This window comes from Pituophis catenifer, unplaced genomic scaffold (genome assembly GCF_029215685.1).
Source record: "Pituophis catenifer annectens isolate HBS135680 unplaced genomic scaffold, rPitCat1.0.hap2 SCAF_2, whole genome shotgun sequence".
Taxonomy (NCBI): domain Eukaryota; kingdom Metazoa; phylum Chordata; class Lepidosauria; order Squamata; family Colubridae; genus Pituophis; species Pituophis catenifer.
In genome coordinates, this window is record NW_027256882.1 from 265386592 (window position 1) to 265395302 (window position 8711).

General features: G+C 40.6%; 1 protein-coding gene across 2 annotated transcripts in view; it reads right to left on the minus strand.

Moving 5' to 3' along the window:
* ERBIN (erbb2 interacting protein) overlaps nucleotides 1-8403 on the minus strand; it is a 78627-nt gene extending 70224 nt beyond the window's left edge. For both annotated transcript variants that reach the window (XM_070938849.1, XM_070938848.1), the window contains exon 1: nucleotides 7410-8403. The gene's annotated coding sequence lies outside the window, so the exon portion shown is untranslated. The remainder of the gene's footprint in view (nucleotides 1-7409) is intronic.
* Nucleotides 8404-8711: the final 308 nt, after the last annotated feature.

Sequence of the window (8711 nt, forward strand, 5' to 3'; positions counted from 1 at the left end):
TATCATGAAAACCATGATTTATGATTATACACCAACAGCAATGCAGATGTTGCAGTCTCACATCACCACGGTTTTGAAGTTGTTCAGTGCCACCTCTGAAACTCTTCAATTATTTTGTCACAGATGCATTTTGACCAGTACACTAGCAACCACCTGACTACAATCATGGTTGTAACAGTACAACCAAATGTTGTACTGTAGCATTCCCAACAGAAACATGATTAATGTTCTAAAGAATTAGGCACAACTGTCATGGCCAACCCAAACTGGAAGACTCTGAAATCAGGAAGTCTGCTCTGAATATATCAGAGCAGACTTCCTGATTTCAACTTCAGAAGACAATAAACTATTGAGGCTGGCCTCAGTAGCAATAATCAAGAGCAGCTCCACTCACAACCAGGATGTTGATTGACTGCCCAACCCTTAAGCATACCATGCTCTATATCTGAGCCAAGCAAAAGCAAAAGTACTCTATGTACTTCTCTACCTGGTAATGGCATTCCTAGCTTTGATTGATTCTCACCTGGCAGAGACTCTACTTAAGAGTCAGCATTAGCTGACTCTTAACTGGGTACATCATTCTACCAGATTTCCATGTTCTTAAAGCCCTGAATCTCCTGCCTCTCAACATTTCAGTTGCTGTGAACCTGGGTTGGCTGACAATCTTTGGATCATGACCTGGCAACACTGTTGCTACTTGGAACTTGTTTGCAAACAATCTCATGTATGATTGAGATTTTGTTGAGGTGCACTTACACTTACATATGAAGTCTGCTTACTATTGTACTTTAACCAGAAATAAAGCCTGAAATATGTGGCCTGTAATATAATAGTAAGTATGTCAACTGAAACTGATAAAACACTTTTTAGCTGTCATTGTCAAAGTGACATTGAAAAGCTATATAGTTAAACTATCAATCTCACCATTAAAACAAACTGGATTATGATGTCAACAAAAAAGATGCAAAGACCTTATTCCCACATCAGTCAAATAAACCATTATTAGCATTTCAGCTTCGAGTCTATAGGCAGTCCTCACTTAGTTATAATAATTGGGACTGGAATTTCAATTGTTAAGCAATGCAGTTCATCAGGTGAAATATCAGGAGTCCACACTGCTTAGCCAGAGCAGTTCCAATAGTTCTAGTTGTGGTCATTAGGACAGCAGGTTTCAGCGACTGATGGAAGACAAGCCCAGCATGCAGAGGCCTGACCTCTTTAGGCCAATGTTTCCCAAACCTTTCCCTTCGTTACCCAAAACCATTTACCAGAAAGTCCATTTTACCCAAAGTAAAACACTTTATTGATTTAAATATCCATGTTGTGATTGGTAATGGGTTAATTGGTAACAATGTAAAACCACTGTTATCCAATTTGGGGTACCAAAGGTGCTTTTCCAAGAAGCAACCAGACTTTCTGGTTTTTCTTTGAAGACTTTTGCTTCTTATCCAAATAGCTTCTTCAGCTCTGACTGGATGGTGGGGAATGGAAGGATTTATACCCCTTGCAAACAGCTGGTCATTTGCATTCTTTTTAGTGAGCATTAAGGGAGGGGTATCAAACTGGCGATCCATGGGCCAAATACATCACATGCATGCCACACCCACCCCAGCCCCCAAAGGAGAAAAACATGTGACGACATGACGCTGCAAATTTGACACCCATGCCAAATTAAGGCCACCTGGAGGTTTATCTATGTCATCAGGGTCACCTGAGTGGTGCAAATGGGTGTGGCGCCTTCTTGGAACTGTTGAAGGACTGTGTTGTAGACTGGAGATAGATGATGTTGTATCTCTCCCCCTCTTTTGAGAGAGGGCTGTTCAATTTTGACATAGATGGCCTCTTTGACCCCTCTTTCAAACCAGTGGTCTTTTCTGTCCAGAATGTGGACTTTGCTGTCTTCAAAATAGTGACCTTTGTCTTTTAAATGCAAATGGACTGCTGAATCTAGTCCTGATGGGTTTGTTCTCCTATGTTGTGCCACATGTTTATGAAGTGGTTGTTTTGTTTCATCAATATACCGATATGCATATGGCTCACTGCATTGTACTGCATATACCACTTTACTCACTTTGTGTCTAGGTGTTTTATTCTTGGGGTGGATGCAAATGACCAGAATGCAAATGACCAGCTGTCTGCAAGGAGTATAAATCCTTCCATTCCCCACCATCCAGTCAGAGCTGAAGAACTTTCTTGGATAAGAAGCGAAACGTCTTCAAAGAAAAACCAGAAAGTTCATTTGCCTTTTGAAAAAACACCTTTGGGACAACTATGACCTGGATGACTGAGAATCTCCATAGACAATTTGGGGTAATTTATTCAGGTTTTTTTTTTCTCCCTGCTTGCTTTTGTCCCAGCCTTTCTCCTGCAGAGCTTCAAAGGAGCCAGCAGCTTCCAACGCACTGAAACCCACAGACTTGTTCTCCAGCAGTCTTCTGGTACACGTTCTGCAGCTCACACTGGAAGCTGCTGGCCCATCACATTACTTTGCAGGGGGAAGCCTGAGCCAATAGCAATGATTGGTCCAGAAAATCTAATATTCGTAGTTTTAGCTGTGGTTATGGTTTAGTAATAAAATAACCATTCTGTGCACTTGATAAAATGAATTGCAGGTGAGTTTACACTTTTTAATCAAATGTGTTAGTCAGAAAAAGCTATAGCACACTAACATTGCTGTCCCATTCACGCTAACTTGAATAAACTTCAGGACAAAGAGATTCATGCAGAGAAATAGCAGTGCATATAATGGCCTCTTCTTTCAGACTGATTTTGCAGCAATAAAGAAACCGATAAATTTACTCAGAATAAAATCCCCAAATATGATTTTTTAAAAAAAACAAAACCATATGTCGGCAAATTCTCTTCCCTCCCACATTCTCAAATTCTGAAAAATCATTCCAAGTCTACAAAATATATTGAAAGAAGAAATTCTATGGTATTTGCATTTTATTGAGTTTCACTTTTGCTTTTTAAAATATGTCAAAACGTTAAAACAAAAACATGTTTTTATTGAATAAAACATGATTTTGTGAGTTATATAATTTTAATTACACTAAATATCAAAGGAATGAATGCATAAATATCAGCTAGATTTATGAATTTAAGTGATTCTTTTTGAATATTTTGTTTAACAGAGCAATACTGTATATTTAATACTTCCTCTTTTATTACTTGAATATTTTATAATCTGTGATAGGCCATGTAGCTCCTTCCTCTTTCCTTCTACTTGCTCCATTCCTCCAATTTATTATGTTGAAACTTTCATACAGACTTTCCAGATTTCATTAGGTCCAGTTATATCATTCTCTATCTAGACTCCTTTTGTCTCAAGTTATCTATCATTAAAACATTTATTGAGTGTGTTTTTCTTTTCCTGTGAATTTAAGCAGAACAAATTGCCAGGGCATGTGGACATGGACTAATTTCATTTTACCATCTCAGTTTGGTATCCCTGATACCAAATATTCTTCTTTATGGTTATTAAATAGATTTTAAAATCTCAGCTTCTAAAAACAATATTTTTTAATTAAGTCCTTTTTGGACACTTGAAATGATAACTAATCTAACCAGCTCAAGATTGACTCAGGCTTCCCTTCTTCCAAGGTTGGTAAAATGAGGACCTGGATTGTTGAGAGCAATGTGCTGACTCTGTAAACTGCTGAGAGGGCTGTTAAGCACTGTGAAGCAGTATATAAGTCTAAGTGCTATTGCCTAATATCTATTGCTACACATTTATAATAAAATTAAAGGAGGAAGTAACTGAAAACCACACAGGTTACCTCTGGCCATAACTTGTCCTTTCCCTCCCTCATTATTAAAGAGTTCCAGCAGCAAAAAATAATAAATATAGCAAAATTCAATGGCACTGTAACTTAAAAGACTTAGTCCTGATTATTTTAAGATTGGTTTTATACAGATACTCCTCAATTTACAACTGTTTATTTAGTGACCCGAGTGTTAAAACAGCACTGAAAAAAGTGACTTATAACCATTTTTCACACTGATCTTTGCAGCATCTCCATGGTCACATGATCATGCTTGGTGTATTTATGACGGTTGCAGTATCCCAGGGTCATGTGATCAGCTTTTGTGACCTTCTGACAGGGGAATCCAGATTCACTTAACAACCATGTTACTAATTTAACAAATGCAATGATTTACTTAACAACTGTGGCAAGAAAAGTCATAAAATGGAGCAAACTCACTTCACAAATGTTTTACTTTAACAACATAAACTTTGGCCTCAATTGTTGTCGTAATTCGAGGACTCAGAGGACTTACAGAATGCACCTTCTCCTTCCCCTTGCAGCTCTTTCTGTCAAAAAACCCTCTATTTTAGAAGGGGGATGGTATGACTGAACTATTGATGTAATAGGGAAACCAGTATAAACTGCCTCCCTTCTGTTCTAATGGAAGTCTGTGCTACATAAATCTCTCACATGAATGAAACAACAATTTCTATTTGCCTAAAAACAAATTTGTTTCCAATCCATTGTTTGAGCAATCTGAAATTCAACATGTATTTGGCATTCAAAGTGACACACCAAAACATACAAATAAAATAATGTCTTCTATCTTCATGCAAATTTATGATCACCTGTGTTTCACACTGAGAAAATTCTAAGACTTAACATAAATTCACTCAGGGAAAAAAATAGAACCAGAAGCAGAAGTGGAGCATATTACCCAAGATCATAGTCAATTAATGTATGATAACTCCAAAAATACTTCATCAAAACTGCAAGTCCGTGGTTACTGACTCAATTAAACATTCTCAGAGAAGACCCACACTTTGTATGGCAACTAGGTTTGCTGTAAGCATAACATTGTTACAGTTACAAAGGATGTATCTGAAAAAATACACAAATAACATAGGACAAGCCTGAACCAAAATACTTTGGTGGCAGCTGTAGAAACAGATTCAAATCCCAATTTACTGAATGTGCCTTGTAATCATTGTCTTATGGGCAACTGAAACAATAGTACTTCCAACATTGACAGTACATACAGACCTACAGATATCTCTTTAAAGAAAGGTTGAATTATTATCAGACTCATATATTTTTAATTGTAATCTCACTACTACTTAATAAATTTTGTATTTATTTATTTACTTTTCTTTCAAAGGATGCAGCTGGCAAAGTGCAGAAAGGCTTGCCTTGACAGGAATGAATTACCAGGAAAACATTACAACTTTACGCAGGAACACATAGACTTCATAGGCCCTTTGGGCATTATCCAATGAAAGGCCTGGATCCACATGTTTAGGTTATTTTATTTATTTCCAGGGGCATTGCAGACAGGCTCTTAATACCACCTCTTTAAACTGAATCATAGAAAAAGTGTCAATTCTTCAATATTCTGAAGCTGCTGAGTTTCCCTAATGTGGTATTTTCCAGTTATGTTGTTGTGACCATTCACGCTATTTACACACATGCTATGGTGTGTTTTTTTGCAGGGGAACAGAAAGGAATGTCTCTAAATTAACAGACTCTGCATTTGATTTATTAATGTCTGCAAAATATTATATTCACCTGTTTCTCTTGTTACTAAGTTAGGCTGATACAGTGGCACAGTGTCTTATGAAAGTAGGCGCATTAATAATTAAATATATTACAATACACTTGCAAAATATAAACTGAAGAGCAGTTTGTAATCACCCTATGATAAAGAAAAGTATTTATTCAAACGGGCTACAATTGTAAAATGTTGATTACGATTTCTAAAATATGTTGTATATATTATTTTTCTGATCAAAACTAAAGGTTTTGTACAGTAATAAAGGGAATAGAGCACCAATGCAGTGTTCTGAAAAGATCAATTAAAAATGTAATACACAAACCAACTAAAGAAAATAGATCAGATAATTTACTGTCATAAACTCTCGATTTTCAGGAGTAAGAATCCCAATAAATCGTTTTACACTAAACTAATGAACTTTTATGACATCAGAATTAGCCAAAAACTGCATCAAGACACACAAATTTTCAAAAGGGTGGCTAATGTTTTCTAGGTTTTTGAGTGGAAAAGATTCCAACAGTTCAAAATACAGATGTGAAGTTTTACAGCTGTAACTTTTATAGTTAGACATTTTTGTCCCCTTCAGCATTTAAAGTCAAGGCTAGGAATTAATATTGCTTTTGAAATTACTCTTTTCTGTAAAAGGACTACAGGTACTGTACTCTATTTCAAGTTCATGACTAAGCCATATAAGGAAGTTAAATTTCATTGCCATCTATTTTATTGAATATTGTTGGATGACAAAGTAATCTTTGCTCAGATCACGCTATCAGATGTAAAAAGGGCTTACCCATATATATTTTACTCTGACAAAGCTAACTGGAGTGGAAAAAATTACTTTTCCATCCATGTAGACTATAGAAATAAAAACATGTGTTTTCAAGACAAAACATACTTTACTTTCAGTTATCAGTTATATAATTTACAATTTTGCTCAACTCACTTTAAATAAAACATTCAATTCTTGCCCAATCAACATTAAGTAATTCTACAAGTGGGATATTTTAATTCCATACCCAAAAAAATCAAAGATTTTTGTTTTACAAAAACTTTTAAAAATCTTTTTAAACTACCTTCATGTTTCCTGATTACCTAATTATTCTCAAATTAAAATATCTAGTCCAAAGAACATTTTTTTTCTTCTTTTAGGTTGCTATTATAGATTTGGTGTAGTAACTAATAACTTTGCTAGACTCTTGAACAGTTTTCGACTAATTTACCCGAAAAAGAAGTTGCTTAATCGGAATTGGAAATCGCTATCGAATATCTTCAAACTGCAGACCTTGGAAGAGGAACTGCAACTCTCATAAGCAGTTCATCAGGCCTTTCCAGCTGCATGAATTTACTCCTTAACTACCAAACAGAGGAGGAAATCGATCTTCCCTGTCCAACACCTCTTAACTTTTCTAACCTACAAGAGAAAAAGAACTTCAACTATAATATCAACAGATGGAAGGGGGAAAGTTGCCATTTCAGAAATAAGTTTCAACTGAATCACGAATGCACAATCAAGCAGTCCCATTGCAATACACTACCTTCCACTGTGGAACAAAGAAATTCCTGTTTGAGAAGCTTTAGCCCCGTTCCTCCGCCCCCCCCCCCTCCCTTCCCACAACACCAAATCCACTTTCTTTCACTCCAGTTCGGCCACGAACAAGTAAGCGAGACAGATACGGTCTATTGCAACTTTTCACAGGATTAGGGGAGTGAACTCCAATACTTGTATTATAAAAGTCAATTATGCGAGGAAGCCGATCAGGATCTGGGGGGGGGGGGTGGAAAGTACTTTCCCCCTCCCGCCTCCCGCGCAAAGCAATTTTTTCCCCGAGACATTCAACAACCCCAAACTCCACGTACAAATTCGGACTTTGGGATGACGATCCGCCCACCTTACACTTCGGCCGTCCAGGTTTCCTCCATCTACAAGCGGGTCCCTTTCGCCACTCCGCGATGCTTTAAATCCAAATCAAGTTTTTCTCGAGTTAACAAAAAAAAAAATAGAGAGAGAGAGAAAGCCAAGGGGGAAAAAGGCCAACCTCGGCGAGGGCTGCGGGACACGACCGAGCGGAGGCCACAGGGAAGCGGGGCTGGAAGGGAGGTGGAGGAGGTCTTTTTTTATTATTATTTTCCCCTTTCCCTCCCCGCCGTTTCACTTTTCCAAGGAGGGGAGGGCGGTCTCGGTGGGTCCCTCGGCGTCTTCGCCCTCTCTTTCCGCTCTGACAAATACGCGGTTTCAGGTGCTTCGCACACACCGCCCAGTCCCGGCTTTAGAGTCACTTCCTGCCCTTCTCGAGGAGGCGGCGGCGGCGGCTAAGAGCAACAACGGGGCCGCAGTGCCTGCGCAGCAGCCTGGCTTGCTTCTTCCGAAGCGGGAGGCCGATCCCTCTCAACCCCCCCACCTCCGGCTTCTTCTGCGTCCGTTTCGTAGGCCGGGCCCCGGATGCCGTAGCAGCAGCAGCGCCTGCCGCAGCCCCCCGTTAGCGCCGCCGTCGCTGCTCCTGCCAGAGCCGCCGCCGCCGCCGCACGCGGTGGGGGGCAGAAAAAGAGCGGCGCTCCCGTGAGCTTTCCCTGCTTTCCTTCCTTCCTTTCTTCCTTTCTTCCCCTCCGCTCGCTCCTCGGTCTTTCTCTCCTTCGCACGGCCGGCTCCTCCTCTCCACACTTCCTTCCCTTCCTTCCTCTCGCCTTTCCCGCCCCTCTCTCGCTCGGCAGCTCCCTCCGTGGGCGCCCGCCGTCGACTCGCTCCAGCGTCTCCGCCGCGGTCCCCAGAGAGAAGGGCGGCGGCGGGAGAGCAAGCAAGCAACAGCGAGGGAGGGCGCTCGCGACCCACGAGGGCGGCGGGAACGGTGCTGTTGTTGCTACTACTACGATTACCACCGCCGAGGAGTGGGGGGGGAGGAAGAGAGAGAGAAAGAGGGAGAGAGACCGCAGCGCCGCCCAGACAGCCAAGCGTGACTGAATGATACTCTCCTCCTACTCCCCCGCCGGAGCAGCTCCAATTCCTCCTCCCCCCCCCCCCCCCGTCCTCCACCAAGCTCAGACTTTCAGCCTCGGAGCCAGACAACAAGTCTAGAACCAAGGCGAAGCGAGGGGCAAGCGCGACTTAGCCAATCCGGAGAGAGGAGCCGCTAGCAACAGCCAATGACCCTGCTCGAAAGGGCGGCCGTGAAGGGAAGAAGATCATGTTAGGATGT